Raw genomic sequence first — 19,140 nt, forward strand, 5'->3', positions numbered from 1 at the left:
GTGGTTGGACTCGAGGGCTTCTTGGATGTTGTAGCGGCAACAAATCCGGACTGGGAGATCTTTTTGAGGAACATGCGACAACAAAATCCTATTCCAGGCGAGTCAACATCTGACGACACACATGCCGAGGAGGATGTAGCGAGGAAGAGTGATGAATTCTACCGGGCGATTCACGACTAGCTCTTAGTTCTTTTTTATTTGATCGGTTCTTGTATTATAAATTCAAAGCTTATTTATATATAAAATATTTTGGTTTTGATTTTTTTAGAATTTTAATTTTATTAATAATTTAAATAATTTTAATTAGTTTTTTAATTATAATTTTTTATATTTTTGTAAAATAACGAAACGAAGTAAATTCGTAGCTAATTTTGGGACTTCTTTACGTGGAAAGTTTGACGAGGTTTTTACGAGGAAGAGTTTACAAGGAAATGACGTGGAAAGTTCACTTTCAAGGTATTTACGTTTACTTTACGAGTATTTACTTTCGAGTTATTTACGTGGGTTTTACGAGGAACACGTTTCGAGGTATTTACGAGGAAATTTAGCGACGTCCTTACGTGGAAGCTTTCTGTGGTCTTTAAGAGGAAATATTATTCTTCGTTTTTACGACGAAATCATTTCCTCGCTATCTTACGACGAATTAGCGACGATATATGCGTTACGACAAACGTATAACGACGAAACGGATTTTCTCGCTAATTCCTCGTAATACTGCTTTTACGACGAAATCACGAGGAAAACCACCCTCGTAAATCTTTTGTTTTCTTGTAGTGTTATATAAAACTATTTTGGAAAATGCAATAATTTGTAATAAAACTATGTTTGTTACTTTTTCTTGAAACACAACTTTCTCAAAATTTAAGTTTTTGCACTTCTTTGTATGTGATGTATCCTTCTTTCACAACTACGTCCATGCTTTTCATGCTCATATGACATAACTGCAAGTGACGTATGTGTTTCAACATTAGCAATCATTCCTTCTAAATAGTATAAGTCTTCATTATATATACCGTCAATTATCTTCTTATCTCTTTGTAGAACTGTACCCTTCATTGTTTTCCTTCAAACCAACATTCTCGTCTTTATCCAAAAGTTCGTATGAAATCTTTTTGACTCATAGTTAGTATGTGTACCTTACTTAGGATATAATCACCATAGATCCATCTTGGTTTGATATCCTGATCTTCCTTATTCCTTTGATCTTACTATATGTGTTAGTTACCCAGAACCACTTTTCCTCCTTAAACTATTCAAATCCAAGAATACTTCTTTATTTGGAGTTATATGCAAAGTGCAACCTGAGTACAAAACTCATTCATCATTAGAATTATGGATACTTGCGGTAAAAATCTATGGCTCCTCAATTTATGTTACCATATTCGCGTAATCTTCCTGTTTTTATCTGATTTGATCTGGACAATCTCTTTTCAATGTCCACGAAAAAACCTCTACCTTTGAGCCTACTTGGAGACCTTCACCGACTCTTTGGTCTGCCTTTGTTCTAGTTGATTTCCTTTCTCTTTTCAAAATTTCCCATGTAGCCACATATAAGCCTTCGCTTAGACTTATTTAGCTATCATGCTTCCTTCAAATCCACTTCTTTGGAGAAAGATGTTGAAATTACACTTCCTGAACAGTGATCATATCCTTTATCGCTACCATACTTTAGTGTATGAATCAGTGGTTCATATGTCTTTCATAAATTGTTCATCATGTAGATAGCTTTATCTTAGTCTGATATATTGATGTCAAGACTCGCTAAATAAGACACTAGCTTTACGAAAACCTCCAAATTTTCATCCATGCTCTTACCCTTCTGCATCTTGAAACTGTATATTTTTTATTTCATATAGATCCAGTTTGTTAGATATTTTGTATGATAACCCTTTCTATTGCATTATTGATAACGTTGTTTTTATCAGTTTCAAACCTTTGTTTTGAGTCATTTATTAAACTATAATATAATTTTTTGAGTCTTTTAGTCCTTTATCGAGTATTTTCAGGTGTTAGGTCGATTTAAAATAGAATGTGTCCAATTGGGTGTAAAGGAACACTACAAGATGCATAAATGTGCACATACATCAGAAGTTTAACAACGGATGAAAAAATTCCCATCAATAGATTTCTCTAAAATTTGGACACAAGATAAATAATTGAGTTAGCTTTCCAATTCTTCCAGTTTGAGGTCAATACATCAATTAGATCAATATCTATGCGCATTTTACTGATCACTCTGTTTACATATTCATTATGAGAAAAAAAAGGAAATTTTGGTTTTCCTTATTTTCGATTTGGCTTAACCCAAATTTCGACGAAAAAGTAGACCTATATCTGCTATTTTAAGCCATGTTTTAGAATAATATTTCTTTTTCATCCAACTTATTAGTTATAGAGATTTGGGGAGACAAATCTTTACCTTTGGAGAAGATTTTCGACCCTATTTTTGATTTCTAATTGCACTATGCACTTATCATCATCTCTCCGTGTTTCTCTTCTTCTATGTATGTGTAGTTTCATTAGCAAGGTTTAGGGTTTCAATATAATTCATAGATTGATGATTGTGATTTGTTAGAATAGGGAATCATATCGGTTTCTTCATCTAGGTTGTTCTTAATACTTGAATTGGATTGATAACATAGTTCCTGATTTATGGGTTGTTTAATGTACCAAAAGAGTTCGATTAAATGCCTGAAAAAACTTAGATGATCAAAAAAAAATTAACTAATGGAAGTTGATGTTAGAGAGTTTTGTGAACCTATCAAACTTGTTCTTATTGTATGTCTAGAATCTGACATTCAACGGGAGTTAGTCTTTAGAAACTTATACATAAGGTTTAGTACTGTGGAAGTAGGCTAGTCTAGTTAAGAGATTTTAGTTTTAGAACGGTTCTTAATACATTCCATGTCAAACCATCATATCATTTAATCTATGTTTCCTGAGACTTCCCAAGACCTGACTCTTTTTATTCATAAGTTTGCATTATTTTACATTCTCTGCAATTTGGTTACATAAAACACATCCTTTTGTTCTAGGTTAATTCTACCCTCGCGTAATAGTAGTTTAACTTTGGTCTCTGTGAATTTGATCCCTAAGTCCTACAACACACTGTTGTGCACTTGTAGTTTCCATTTAGTGGTTAAAATCTGATCACATTGCCGTTTCCAGGGACCAATAGAATTACCTACCAGTCCAGGACTAAAGTTTAGTCTATGAAATTTTCAGTATTCATATCCTCTTCTTCTTTTTGTGTTTCAGCTACATGAGAAAGACATGGATGACAACAAAGAAGAGCATAACGTCATCAACGCTGCTGCTGTGTGACAATACCATCAGCCTCATTCTGTCGGATCCTATGATACTCTGCATGCCTTCTACCATAATAGGTCTACGATTCAGCTTCCTACGATTACAGGGCATGACTATGATATAGAGCCGTAGATCATCACTTTGCATTCTCTCTAAGCGACAAGGCACTGAGATGGCTGCAGAGTGATCTTCTTGGAAAGCTTCTACACAAATTCCAAGAAAACAACCCTCAAGAGTAATATCATTAATTTCCAGCAGAACCCTTCTTAGCCTATGTATGAGGTCATGGAAAAGGTTCAAGGAGTATAACAGGGACTACCCTCATCATGGCACTCCAAGGAGCACATCCTCAACATCTTCTATGATGGAGTCAACTAGAATGTCAAGAATCCTTTCAATGCAGCTAGCAATGGATATTTCATGATAGAGACTGGAGATGAAGCATACACACTGATCAAAAATCTTGCTTCTAGCTCTATTGATCACTGCAGAAATGCGATAGAACAAGATAAGTCCGTAGTGTGGAGGTTAAAAGATTGAGAGTTGAATGCAAAGATAGACATGCTGATATAGAGAGATTAAAAATTTTGTCAACTCATGCGAGTATTTTGGAGAAAGAGCTCACTTTCAGTCTCTTGTAAGCGCAGTTCCATTGGCTCAAGAATTTAAGGTTGAGATGATGATCCAGCAAATGATAGATAAAAGCAGACAGTGATGTGAGCATAAAGTTTGACATCATCAATCAGAAAGTAGACACCATGTATCAAGACTTGAAATAGATTGGAGTCTCTTTCAGATCATGTCGACAAGCTTGATGCACATGTATCTCAAAACACTGAGTCGATAAAAAGGCTGCGCATAATTGCTCCAAGAAGGGGTGAGAATAATCCTCAAGAGCAGTGCAATGTAATCTTAGCTGGAAAGGAAAATCAGGAGAAATTTTAACAGGATGAATTTTCATATGTGGAACCATCACCATATGTTCATAAGGTTCCATACCCAATGCCACCTATATTTGAAGGACCACATTAGTGCGGAGAAGCTACTATGCATTAACAAGATGATGAGAATGCTTCCTAAAGAGATCTCATTTAAAGATTTTAGGGAGATTCATCAATTGCATATGTTCTTTAAAAACTTTAGAGAAATTTAAGAGGATATTAAAGATCTATTTACCGAGGTGTCGACTGACAAGCACCACTGAGAGTATTACCTAAGGTTGAAGATCCTAAGAAATTTGTCTTTCAATGCTCCATATCTGGTTTTGCGTTCAAGGAGCATCTGTGTGATTCTAGATATAATGGGAACGTCAGGTTAGAGGAAATTGCAGAGAAGCTGAGAGTCGATAGGATTCAGCCACTCAAGATGACTCTTTCCTTTTCTAACTCATCCACAACAACTCCATATGGTACAATCCCAAAATTATATGTTGCATGTTGATTTTCATGTTGTGGAGATGGTTGAGGAGTCTATTGTATCAATGATTCTTGGGAGGCCATTCATGGCTATAGTGGTTCAATAATTGATCTCCATAACAAGTGAGGGTTATTTGCAAACATAGACATGAAGGTTTTTTTACAAGATGATTCCCACAAGTACAGCACAAAGGCATGAAGATTTTGTCACTATGGATGTTCTTCGAAAAGAGGTTAATGGAAAAAGAGAAGTCAGGGAAGTCTTTGATGAAGACTCTCAACTTTGTCCTGTGAGAAACCTAGTGCCAAAGTCAATGTGAAGAGCAAAGGATCAAAGTAGGTCATATGATTTTGGTTCAACTGAAATAAGATAAAGATTCAGTTGAGTACGAAGTTAAATGCAAAGGAACCTCAAAGCCTTTTTCGAAGATTACAGTTTTTCTTAGTTCTTAGTTCAAAGAGAAGGGACAAAGTGGTATGAAGGATCTGCTGAGTGGAATTCTAGAGCTTAGCATGTCCAAACTATGAAACTTATTTTGGAGCAAGGCCCTCTTCTTAGCCAGGTTGATTTCCATACCGAAATCAAGATAATGATTTCAAACAATCCCTTGGTGGGAGGCAGCAACCCACTGGCAAATGTACATGTTTCTCTTTAGTTTCAATTTATCTTTGATTTATGGGTTTAGTTTTCTTTTGTTTCGGATAAAAAACATGGGATCAGTCAATCTTGGCACTGTTTTGGTTGATATGCGCCCAACAAGCAAACACGAATGGGCTCGATACTGCGTAAAACCACACACATTGGTAAATCTAATCTAGATCGATCGATCTTTTATATACGACCCGTCGATCTCCACAAAAAAATTGGTCAATCTCCGCAAATATCGATCGTGCAAGAGATCAGTTGATCTCCGCAAAAGATCGATCGATCTTAATCCTTCAGCATCTCAACGACGTAAGAAAAAATGCGAATGGAGAAGAAATCAGGTTGAATTGTAAAGACTGGTCTATCAGAAGTTATATTCTTGGTGGATCAGAAGCGCTATTCTTGTTCGACTATTTAAAAAAAAAACAATTTTTCTTCTTACTTTTCATTACCTTCTTCTTGATTTTTTGTTCATATTGTCTTTTTTATCTTTGAGTCTTGGGTCTGCTGTTTATTTAGTCAAAATTTAGTTGGGAACAATTTTGTTTTTGGAACTAACTGTCTAATTGATGTTCCAGTGACCGTTCTTTCAGTTATTGACTGCATACTGTACACTATAGAAAACACCTAAGTGGGTTGATTTGCCAATAACAAATATGCTTGTTGGGTGTTTGAAGGATCCTTAAGCTGACCTCCCACTTATACTTGATTCTCTAGTCTTGGGGTTTTATATACATCGTTTTGGACTCCTCGTTAAGGTCTGAAAAGACTAGTCTGTGTGATTATGGTTTCCCTCTCTTCACTGCAATAAAAAATAAAAAGGATAAAGGTCAAAACAAGTGAATACGGCACTTAGTGGTTACCCTCGTTAATGCTGGTGTATCATGGAAGCATGTCCAAAAAACTTCGTCGATAAAAAAAAAACGATGACCTACAAAATAGGGAGAAATCGACTAAGAGAAGTGAAAAAAAGAGAGAGGAAATAAACTAGAGTAAGATTGTCTATGTGAACAAAAAGCTGAATGGACAAGCGTCCATGTGTCCTATGATCGATACTTCCTCAACGAGACTGCACCTTAAACTCTTAAATGAGGCCAGTGATGGTGAAGTTGTACAGCTCTTATAAGTTGTGGGCTGAAAATGGTTAGATTGATGAGTTGGGTTGAGTACATAAAAGTACCTTGTTAGGTTGGAGCTTTTTTTATGTGGCTTGAAACTGGCAATGGTAAGATGGTGTTCTGAAGGATATGTGAGTTCTTATGTTTTCAAACCTTTTTCTTCTACTTTGATTTTTTTTTAAGACAAACAAAAGTCTAAGTTTGGGGGAGTTAATAAACGTTGTTTTTGTCGCTATCTAACCTTTTTGATTCGTTTATCTCGTATGTTTTTTTGAGTATTTTTGTCATTTTTTATTTTTTCAGATAATAAGTTTATTTAGAGAAGAAGATATCGAATTGGGTGTAAAGCAGCATTAAAAGATACAGAACTGTGCATACATGTCAGAAGTTTAGCAAAGGATGGAAAGATTCTCACAAATAGATTTCTCTCAACTTCAGAAACTAGATAAAGAATTGAGTTAGCAATTCAGCATGTTTGAAGTTAATATATCGGTAAGATCAAAAGTTATGCACATTTTACTGAAAACTGCTCTATCTACTGGTTCAATAAGAGCACAAAAAGAAAACTTAGGCTTTTTTTCGATTTGGTTTATCCCAAATTTCGTCCAACACGAAAAAATAGACCTATATCTAATATTTTCAACCACTGTTTAAGCTACAATTTCTTTTTTCATCAGAGTTATTTTGTTTTGGAGATTTGGGAAGACAAAACTTTTAGAGAAGATTTATGAAGCATGTTTTTGTTTTTTACTTTTATTATGCATTATTCATCATCTCTATGTGTTTCCTGCTGTGTATATGTAGTTCATGAGTTAGGTTTAGGGTTTCATTGAAATTCATAGACTGATGATGATTTTGATTTGTCAGAATATGGAATATCCTAGCAGTTTTTTCATCTAGGTTGTTCTTAATGCTTGGATTGGATTGATCACCTAGTTCCTGATTATAGGGTTTCTAATACACCGAAAGTGTTTGATTAAATGCCTGAAAGAACTTAGATGATCGAAATATTCCTAACCAATGGAAGTTGATGTTAAGGAGTTCTAGGAACCTATCAAACTTATTTTTATTGCATGTTTAGAATCTGAAATTCAACAAAAGTTACTCTTTAATATTCTAATACATAAGGTTTAGTAATGCATAAGTAGACTAATATAGTTAAGAGATTTGAGTTCTAGAACTGTTCTTAATATATTTCCTATCAAACAATCATATCATTCAATCTATATTTCCTAAGATTTCTCAAGACCTGACGGTTTTTATTCATAAGCTTACATCATTTCACATTCTCTCTTTTACATTCTCTGCAATTTGGTTACATAAACAAACACCCTTTTATCCTACCTTAATTCTACTCTCGGAGAATCATAGTGTAACCTTGGTCTTTATGGATTTGATCCCTAAGTACTATTGCATACCACCTGCAATTTTATTTTACTCGTTAAAACCTGATCACATCAATTATATATGGGATATTCTCATAAATAGACCATTTTCAAGTTTTGGTCACAAAAGTATACCACAAGGAGAAAAGTGACCAAAATGTTTCATTTAATAGGTAAAAAGACCGTAATACCCTAGATATATAAAAAAAAATAAAAAAATAAAAAAATTTTTTTTTTATAATTTTAAATTATATGTTTTCAAATTCGAACTTTTTTATAATCTTTTTTTTTTGAAAATTTTATTTTCGAATTTTTTTTAATTTTTGTTTCAAATTTTCTTTTTGTAATTCAAAAATAATTTTTGAAGCTATTTTCAAAATTTTTATTTTAAAATTTTTAATATTTATTTTTAATTTTATAAAATTTTAAACCTCAATCCCAAATCCCCATTTCTTAACTTTAAACCATAAGGTTTGGATTAGTTAACTCTAAAGATATAAATGTATATTTACCTCTTTAATGAAACATTTTGGTCATTTTGATTCTTAGAGTCTATAGGGGTTGATTGGTAGAAGCTGTAGCTTTACTTTTTTTTACTGTAGGATTATTGCTGTAGATTTTTTGCTGTAGTTGTAGATTTTATTCCTGTAGTTTTTTTTTAAAATATGATTGGTATAACTTAACTATAGATTATATTATATACATGTATAATTATTTATTAATAAATACATCATAAGATTTATAGAATTTCTAATTCTTATTAATTAATAAAATGATAATTTAAAATTTTCCATAAAATAGACTAATTAAAATTTTTAATAAAAATAAATTTGACATAATACACAAATACATAACCATAAGAATAACAATAAGATATTAATTGTCAAATCAAATTTAAAAGCAGAAAAGAAAAAAAACACAGATGAGTGATACGAAGAACTAGGGTTTTAATGTTTACAAATTAATATTGGAATAAAGCTAATGTAAATATACTTTGAAAGCCCATAAAACTAGGCTGTAGATATATTGCTCTCTAGAGCTGTTGCACAACCGTAAACTTAAAGCAGTGCTGTAGAAACAAAAAAGTTAACAAAGTCTGAATGCTGTCAAATCGGTGCTGTAGTTATAATAATGTTGTGTGCAGTTTCTACAGCATTAACCAATCACCACCACCATGTATTTGTGATCAAAACTTTTTTAATACTATTTTTGGGTATTTCCTATTATATATTGCAAGAACAGTCTTCTCCTTGACCACTTACCTTAGAGCAAGTGCAATGGTAGTACTGCCTCAAGAGTCCTTAGGATTAGAATAGTATTTTTTTTTTCTTTTTGAATAGTTAAGGATCATAGTCTAAAAGGTGTGTGCAATGGTGATACTCGATTTGGAATCCTTAGGAATAAATAAATAATTATCTAGCATTTACCACCAATGCAGAGAAACCAAACAACTAGCTTCTACTTAACTAGAACCAATTTATGAGGTATACAAATACAAATACAAATACAAATACAAATACACTACTATACGTTTATAGTTATAAGAAAAGAGACTAGGCAATTGTGGTATCGTAACTAAAGAGAGACTCGAGCTTCTCGACACTCTGGTTTACATCTTTGAAGCTCTCAGTACAACAAATATAGGTATTGATAGCAGATTATAATATCACAATTTTCGTAACTGCTATGGAAAGGTAATTAGAAGCCTGGATAAGAAATATATAGCATTTTACTTATGCTATGCCAAAAAATCAGTTAAACGAGATTAAAAACTTACTAATCACCCAACACTTAGAAAAAAATGGGGTTTTCGCGGCCAACATTTCTCAATTTACTTTTCATAGCATTAGAAAAAAAAAAGAAAAGGGGTTCTCGTTTTCTCCGTCTTCTCTTCTTCTCCACATCGAGCTCAACGCTCTCTCCACCATCTCCAACTCGATTCCTCGTCGCTCACCAACATTAATCTCTTCGCTCATCCTAACCGAGTCTCCAATTCGATTCAGCCATCATCATCTCCGAATTCAAAGTGAATCCTTAATGCTGTGATTAGTTAGGTTTTGATTTTGTCGATTGATTCAAGTTCTGAAAGTAGATAGGTTTTGGCTGCTCAATGCTGTTATAATTAGTTAGGTTTTGGGTTCAGAGTTTTTTTCCATTAATCCTAACCGAGTCTCCAATTCGATTCAGCCATCATCATCTCCGATTTCAAATCCGATATTCTAAATTGAAAGTGAATCCTTAATGCTGTGATTAGTTAGGTTTTGATGTTGTCGATTGATTCAAGTTCTGAAAGTAGATAGGTTTTGGCTGCTCAATGCTGTGATAATTAGTTAGGTTTTGGGTTCATATTTGTTTCCATTAATCACAGTTTTTTTTTCGCAGGTGTGGGTTCGTGTCTTCACAATCTTGCTTCTTCTATATTCTGTGGAGGTTAGACACATCTATTTACTTATTCTCATTTTGTAATCATTTGTAGACTTTGTAGACATTGCGTTTGTTGTTTGCGGTTAACACTTTGAAGTGTAATTTATATTGTCATTGCTGCTTGAACCATGTACGCTTGTTTGAACTGTGGCAAGGGTCTTAACAATGTTTGACAAGTCATGGGTGCATTTATGTAGGTATGTACATTTGTTTAAGTGTTCAGTTTATGCATTTCGACAATTCTTATCATAACTTTTTTTTTTTTGTTTGACATGAACTTAAGAGTTGATTCTGCATATGAGAGAGGTGCGAGGAGTTTTGTCAATGATGCTACTGCTAAGTTAGGAGTTAATGGGAAGATTGTATGTCCATGCGCCCGATGTCGTAATCTAGATTGCCAAACAAGTGAGGAGGTTGTCTCTCATTGGTTATAAATGGAATGGATGATGCTTACAAGGTACGGTCGGATTGGTTTCACCATGGAGATGGCAACTCAGTTGATGTAGTGGAAGTTAAAGATAGATGCTGGAATGCTGAGATCCTTAGTTTATATGCAGCCGCAAACTGCTTAGATGAGGATTTAGCCATTCGGGGGTCAGAGTTGCGTGAGTCAGTTGAGGGTGAGGATAGGAAAGAAGATGAGTTTTTAGCAAAACTTGCAGAGGCTGAAATCCCCTAGTATCCAACGTGTTCGAGTCATAGCAAGCTATCAGCTGTAGTTTCATTGTTCAGGATTAAGTCTCAGAATGGGTGGTCAGACAAGAGCTTTGATGACTTACTGCAAACTTTTCCGAACATGTTACCTGAAGACAATGTGCTGCACACATCAACTTATGATGTCAAGAAGTTTTTGAAATCTTTTGATATGGGATATCAAAAAATTCATGCTTGTGTGAACGATTGCTGCTTATTTAGAAAGAAGCTGAAGACGGCTGAGAATTGCCCAAAATGCAAGGCATCTAGATGGAAGACCGACATGCATACTGGTGAAATCAAGAAGGGTGTTCCACATAAGGTTTTGAGATACTTTCCAGTATTACCTCGCCTGAAAAGGATGTTCAGATCGGAGCAACTTGCAATGGATTTACGATGGCATTTCAATAACAAGAGCACAGATGGGAAAGTGCGCCATCCAGTAGATTCTGCTACTTGGCAGTCAATGAATGACAAGTATCCGGCGTTCGCAGCGGAGGAGAGGAACTTGCGACTTGGGCTTTCAACAGATGGGTTTAATCCCTTCAGTATGAAGAACAGCCAATACAGTTGTTGGCCTGTGTTACTGGTGAATTACACCATGGCTCCTGACCTATGTATGAAGGAGGAGAACATAATGCTCAGTCTGCTGATTCCAGGACCCCATCAACCGGGCAATAGTATAGATGTATACTGAGAACCTCTGATAGAAGATTTAAAACATATGTGGTGCATAGGCGAGTTAACATACGATGCAGTTAGTAAGACAACCTTTACGCTTAAGGCAATGCTTCTTTGGACTATTAGTGATTTCCCCGCATATGAGAATCTTGCTGGTTGTAAAGTGAAGGGTAAGATGGGTTGTCCTATATGCGGGAAGCACACAGATAGTTTGTGGCTGAGTAATAGATAGTTTGTGGCTGAGTAATAGTAGGAAATTTGTATTTATGGGCCACCGGAAATGTTTGCCTCCCTTACATAGTTTCAGAGGAAAGAAGACTTGGTTTGATGGGAAAACTGAACATGGGACAAAGGGAAGGATACTGACGGGTAGGAATGTCTCATTTGTGCTGAGAAATTACAATAATGTGTTTGGTAATAGAAAACAGTCTGGGAAAAAGAGAGCTACTCGAGTTGACATACCATCTGATAACGAGGAGGAACTAAGTGAATCTGATGAAGATGAAGATATAGGAGAGAAAGACAAAGAGGAATTGTCTAGATGGAAGAAACGTTCGATTTTTTTCTCATTGCCTTATTGGGAGGTATGTATAAAAATTCGATTTACAAGATGTTTAATTCTATAACACTTGTTCTGACTGATTTCTTTATTTGCTTTCACATGAGCAGGAGCTACTTGTTCGACATAATCTAGACGTTATGCATGTGGAGAGGAATGTGGCTGCAAGCTTGATTGCCACATTATTACATTGTGGCAATTCAAAGGATGGTCTAAAGGCTAGAAAGGATCTTCAAAGTCTTGGTATCAGGAAGGATTTGCATCCAAAAGCTCAGGGTAAAAGGGCATTACTCCCAGCAGCTCCATGGTCTTTGTCAAAGTCAGAGAAACACACATTCTGTAAGCGGCTCTTTGATTTTAAAGGTCCTGATGGCTACTGTGCTAATATATCTAGTTGTATATCATTAGAGGAGTGTAAGGTGATGGGACTCAAATCTCATGATTACCACGTCCTAATGCAACAACTGCTTCCAGTAGCAATTAGGGGCTTACTACGTAAGGGTCCTAGGGTAGCCATTTTCCGCTTATGCGCTTTCTTCAACCTTCTATGCCAACGAGAACTTGATATGGAACAACTCCAGCTAATGGAAACTGAAATTGTGGAGACTGTTTGCATTTTTGAAAGATTTTGGCCACCTAGTTTCTTCGACATCATGGTTCACTTGTGTGTGCATCTAGGCAGAGAAGCTCGACTTGGTGGTCCTGTCCATTTCCGATGGATGTATCCTTTTGAAAGGTATGTTTTCTTGTGAAAAAAATATTTATTTATCTTCCAAATGGACTTATAACTAAAATTTTATTTTCACTTAAAACAGGTACATGAAAGTATTGAAAGACTATGTAAGAAACACAGCAAGACCAGAGGGGTGTATAGCTGAGTCTTATCTTGCAGACGAGTGCATGAAGTTCTGCTCGGCTTTCTTGAAGACTACAACAAATGTAGAAGAAAAAGAGGACAGAAACACTGAGTACGAGAGACTTTCCATCCTTGAAGGTCGTCCTATATCAGCTGCCCGCTCATTCCAATTTTTTGATACAGAGTTGAAAATAGCTCATCTTGCTGTAATACAAAACACGGGTATGGTGGATCCATATGTTGAGTAAGTTTCTCTTATTACTTAGAATATTTTTCATTTAAACTTATATTAGATTCCAGTTTTGAGGTTTTTTTTTTTCATATGCAAGTGCTCATTTACAACATTTACAAGACTCAAATAGTAGATGTCAACGGGATGCAACGTATTTATGGCGTATGCACACTGAAAAATTCGCGGCGTGGCTAAAGAAACATGTCTCTTAGTACTGTAAATGTTTTTATTTGATTTTATACCCATGTAGTTTAGCTGACAAACTTTTATTTTAATAAATTTTAGAAACCTATTGATTCAGCTGATGAGGAAGAGACACTGAAGTGGCTGGCTTATGGTCCTCGTAGTATAGCCTGATCTTACACAGGCTACATTGTGAATGGCCTACGGTTTCATACGAAGCAAGTGCATAGGCTAAGTCAGAATAGTGGGGTTTACTATGAGGCAACATCAATGTGTAGATCAAGTGCAAGGGACACAGCGCAGGTGGTAAACGTTGTATCCTACTATGGGAGAGTAGTTGATATTATACTACTGGATTACAATGCCTTCTACGTGCCAATATTCAGGTGTGAGTGGGCAGTTAAAGGTAACGGTGTGAAGGTAGAGAATGGCTTTACGCTGGTTAATTTTAATCACAGCCACATATCCTTTGGAAAGGATCCATTCATTTTAGCATCTCAGGCGAGACAGATATTTTACTCAAGGGAAAATGATGAATCGAGTTGGTATGTAGTAATAAAGGGTCCAAGTAGAAGATACAGTCATGAGAAAGTGGATGACCTACATGCAGATGTATGTCCATTGCCTTCGGATATGGATATGAGTCTAGAAGACATATCAGATAAAGCTGATGATGTCAGAGATGATAGTGAAGGAATATATGTTTGATTTCGTTGATTAACTATTCTTGGGTTTGCATTACATTCTTTGGTTGATTATGGAATAAATGATTGATTGCATTGATTAACTACTTATGATTCATGTTTGAGTTGGTTTGAGTATGAGTTAATTGTTGAGTTTCTCTTGAGTTTTATTGTAGGATTGTCATGGCCGGTAAAGGGAGAAAGCAACCCAGGAAAAGGAAGACCCAAGTACGAGTTGATGACCATGAATTCATGGGCACCCTCTACCATGGGATTGAGGAGTCACTGCCTCTATACAAAGAGAACCCGACACAGCCACAGCTTGATGAACCACGAGGTGCTAATGACGGTGGAGAAGAACTCAACCAAGATGCCGATGGTTCTAATGCTCGTGTAGAAGAACCCATCATAGATTCCGAAGCTGCTAATGATGGTGGAGAAGAACTAAACAAAGATTCTGAAGCTGCTACGGCTTGTGGAGAAGAACCCAACAAAGAGGCCCAAGGTGCTAAAGTTCGTGATGAGGATAGTGATATGGTACAGCCCCGGACTAAGAAACACAGAGGACCAACGAAGATGAAAGATATTGCGAGAGATCCTAATGCACAAATAAAAGTGGAGTTCACCGAGTTTGGAGAACCTTGTGGAGAAGGATCAGTTAAGCTTTCTTCTTACTTAGGTCCCTTGGTAAGGGAACATGTTCCTGTCATCATAGATGATTGGAGAAAAATTGGTGAGGAACGGAAGACTGTTCTCTGGAAATCTGTTAAGGTATTTCTAGTAATGCTCATTGTAATTTATGCTTGTCTTTATTTTTTCTTGTTACTCTTAAATTTTTCTTGTTACTGTAGTTACGGTTCGAACTGGATAGAGAGTTTGAGAAAGCGGCAGTAATGAAACAGATGGGATGCTTATGGAGGGCCTCTAAATCACGCTTGGTTAATCAGATTATTAAAGCTGATAACCACGCAGAGCGAATGAAGTTGCGTCCAAACAATATTCCAGTGGCTGAGTGGAGGAAGTTTGTGAAAGAGAAGACAACTAAAGAATTCAAGGTATGAAATTGTACTTAGTTTTATTTTTCAAATTCAGCATTGTAACACTTCTATATAGGCTGTTAGCGATGCATACAAGGAAAGAAGACGTAAGCAGATTCCTCATACATGTAGCCGCAAAGGAATGGTTAGACTGGCATAAGATTTAGTAAGTATTTTACTGCTAATGATCTTTAATCGTATGAAAATATGGATATATTTGACATTGATTTTTAATAAGAGAGCTTGAATCATAATGCAGAAAAAAGAGAGCTCAGATGTTGGTGAAATAACCAAACTGAATGTATGGGTCAAGTCACGAACTAAAAAGGATGGGACAGCAGTAAACATGGATGCTGCTGAAAAAATAGTAATTTGTTGTTTCATTACCTTATTTGATTATGAGATTCACAGTAGCGTTAAACTACACAACAGTTTAATCATAACTTCAACATGTTTCAGGAAAAGGCCAATGAGCTTATTTTGTCTGATGATCCAGGAGCATCTTCCTCAAACCCAAGAGAAGACACTCTTAGTCAGCTCTTAGGACCTGACAATCCTGGACGCTTGAGGGCAATGGGTAGAGGAATGAGTGTGAGCAAACTTGCGTTGTTCGGCTTAAGCAAATGACTGAAATGCAACAGACACAAGTTCAGTTGAAGCAGCAGGTCCACGAATTACAAGAGGCCCTTGCAAAAATGAATAGTCGAGTAAGTGTTAAAGATTAACTGTCCTTTGGATATTGTTTTTTGCAAAATGATAACCTAATTTTTATGTCTATTTGCAGCGGACAGACTCGGAAGTTGGTGAAAATTCACCACCATCAGTAAGTTCTTCTGGATTAAGTATTTTTTGCTGAACTTGAACGGAATGGAATATAACAGTTTAGTTGATTAATATTTGTAGAGTGTAAACAAAAGGTTTCCACAGCCTAAGTGTATTCTATACAATTGGTGTGACAATGAATCCAAAGTAGCAGACGGTCGTTTTCTGTCTTCTGATGTGATGGAGTTTGTTAACAATGTACCCTTGGGCCCTAATTCAGCTAAGGTGGTAGTTGAGACGGCTTTTGAAAAAAGATGCATTTCTTTGGAGACCGGCGCCAAAAATGTATACTATTGGTCAGGCTGTAGGAGAAACAGTAGCGTGGCCTCAGGATGCGGTTCTAGTTCTTGACGAGGAGTTCTCTCCAAATGACATTCCAAGTAATGTAAAGTTTTCATTACTCATCTCATTTTGATCTTAAGTTTTTTTTTCTAATATCTATTAATGTGTTTCCTATGATGGATTTGTTTGTTTGTCAGAGCCCAGAGACAAAAGAAATGAACAAGTGCAAACTGCTACATTGGCTAACAGATGATGAAGAAACAGTTGCTGAAGGTCATTGGGAGAGTCGTGATCCCGAAGCCTTGGTGGATGGCCTTCCTCTTGGACCAAATGCTGTTAAAGTATTTGTGGATGTGGTAACGGTAACATAGACATTTCTTTGGCGGCCAACAGAAAAACACTCAAACCTTCGCGACTGTTTGAAGACGTTTGTAGCATGGCCAGTGAGCAGAGTTTTATTTGAGAATTCAGACACAGAGTCACTAACTACAGCTACTCCTCATACGCACTCACAAGTTCACACTCCACCAGCTCCTGCTAAGATTTCAAAAACATTTGCACAACCTCCTTCAAGTTCTCAGAAGGTAAGTGTAAGTGTATTAGTAGGTAGTGATCGTTGACCTGATAAAGTTGCTAATGCTTACATATTACTTACACTATTTGACATCGTTCTTTTACACAGATTGTGAAAGAGGGTCAGAAGTGCAAACTGTTGGATATTACCGGTGAAAAAGTAGTTGTTGCAGAAGGACGCTGGTCTTCGAACAACCCTGAACAGTTAGTCCATTTCGTTCCGTTGGGCAATAATGCAGTTCGTGTGTGGGTTGATGTAGTGAAGGTGAATGATGCCAAGGTTTGGAGGCCAACGTCTGCAATTGAGTGTATGGAGGATGCTATCGGCACTACTGTAGCATGGCCTGAAGATAAAGTTGTCATCGTTTGAGGTGGAATAAGAACTGGATGGTCTTCTACTTTCTTTCCTTTAGTATTACTAATGAACCTATGGTATTTGTGTTTTTTCTTTCAAACTTAATTATGATATTGTATTTCTATTATGGAGAAATGAAAATGGATTCAGACTTTGTTTATTTTTTTATGAGAATTTGCTGTAACATATGATGGATTTATTGTCTGAAACTGTATCCAAAATAGAAGCTACAATTCATATATACATAAATCAAAACCACATCACCAAATAGCATCTATGCAGAGCTACTACAACGTAATTCATGGCTACATAATATAGCTATTTTACAAATATACATAACAGCAAAAAATGTTATTATACAATTATATATAACACGAATTAGATGTTATTATTAAGTTTAATACAGCAACAAAGAACAGTTGTTATATAATTTCCTATAACACGAATAACGTGTTATAAATATAATTAATACAGCGTTAGAGAACAGCTGTTATATAATTTCCTATAACATGAGTAATGTGTCATAAATTGCATTAATACAGCATAACCGTAACGCTATTATAGGTCACTCTACAATAGCATCATTTCAAAACGCTATCGTATATAGGTACCCTATTATAGCGTCAACTGTAATAGCATTTATAAAACCGCTATAAAAACCATATAATAGCGTTAACCGTATGCTATGAAAAGCCATATTTGTTGTAGTGTCTTCCTGCATAAACATGAGATCAAACTGTCATAAGTTTTACAAAATATCATGAAGAACAAACAAAAACTCAAGAGAGATACGTACCACTGACAAACATAAGCGCCAAACCTAGAAAAACTAATACGGAGACCATTACACAAACTTCCAATGCATAGCCATTTGTAGACTCTGAATTCTTCTTGAGCTCACAGACGGTCTTCTGTAGCTTAAGCAGCTTCTGATCACACTCGAAACCTTGCTCCTTAAGCAGCCTGAGTTCTCTCTGAACCTCACTCACCTCCTCCGTGACTGCCACATCCCACCATTTCCATATGTGTCAGCCCCCATCATCTCTATTCTCGCACGTGTAGTACAACCTCCCTGGATCTTTTCGCGTGTAAGATGTTGCAATAGCAGCCTCACTGCCACAGAAGCATCTCGTTGGGATGCCATCATCAGCCTCAGGTGGGTTGTGAACCGGCTCGCCAATAGAGAAACTACTATGTCCTTCATCCGCATAAAGAGCAGCCTCTGCTTCAAGAAGGGACGTCATGTCGAACTCATCTGATGAAGAAGGCTGGGTGTACGAATAGTCTTATCCCATGATTGGTTAAACCTGAAAGAAATCAAAGATCTTTAGAAACGAAGATGATATAAACAACAACAATCACATATCTTTAGAAACGAGCACGGATTGAACAAATCGATTGAAACCCTAATTTTAAAAGACAAATCGATTGAATCTTCACAACCTAACCCTAATTTGAGGGGAAAACAACAAAGAAGACAAAATCTGAACGCATAAATCTACAAAATCACCCTACGATTTACCTTCTTCTCGGGATGGATCGAATCGCCTTCGAATCGCCTTCGATATCGCCTTCACTCGAGAAGTAGATTTCTCGCCTTTGGTCGACAATGAATAAATTTTTTTTGATATGTACGAAAGACAAAACCGACGGACGAACGAAATCGTGCCACGTCTCTAAGGATCAAGTCCGTTAAATCCTTATTTACGGATTGATCCTTGGATTATTTAGGTTAAATAATATTTCTTTATTCCGATAAGCATCGGATTAGGCGCTAAGGATCCATTAAGGATCACCGTTGCGGCTGGCCTTAGGATCGTATCATTCAGACTCATACGTAAGAGACCTTTAACATTTCGTCCTTTTCAGCTTTCATTATATCCACTT

At 36.1% G+C, this 19,140-nt stretch overlaps 1 long non-coding RNA gene and 1 other non-coding gene across 2 annotated transcripts; both read right to left on the minus strand.

Annotated features, from left to right (window-relative positions):
* Positions 1-261: 261 nt before the first annotated feature.
* On the minus strand, positions 262-18,894 carry LOC117132773. Its single transcript, XR_004456319.1, has 2 exons — positions 18,776-18,894; positions 262-18,560 (listed from the first exon to the last, which is right to left on the minus strand). It is a non-coding gene; the product is annotated as an uncharacterized LOC117132773 (long non-coding RNA).
* Positions 3,535-3,642, minus strand: LOC117133175. The gene has a single exon (XR_004457016.1). It is a non-coding gene; the product is annotated as a small nucleolar RNA R71 (small nucleolar RNA).
* Positions 18,895-19,140: the final 246 nt, after the last annotated feature.

Source organism: Brassica rapa, chromosome A03, assembly GCF_000309985.2.
Source record: "Brassica rapa cultivar Chiifu-401-42 chromosome A03, CAAS_Brap_v3.01, whole genome shotgun sequence".
NCBI classification, from domain to species: Eukaryota; Viridiplantae; Streptophyta; class Magnoliopsida; order Brassicales; family Brassicaceae; genus Brassica; species Brassica rapa.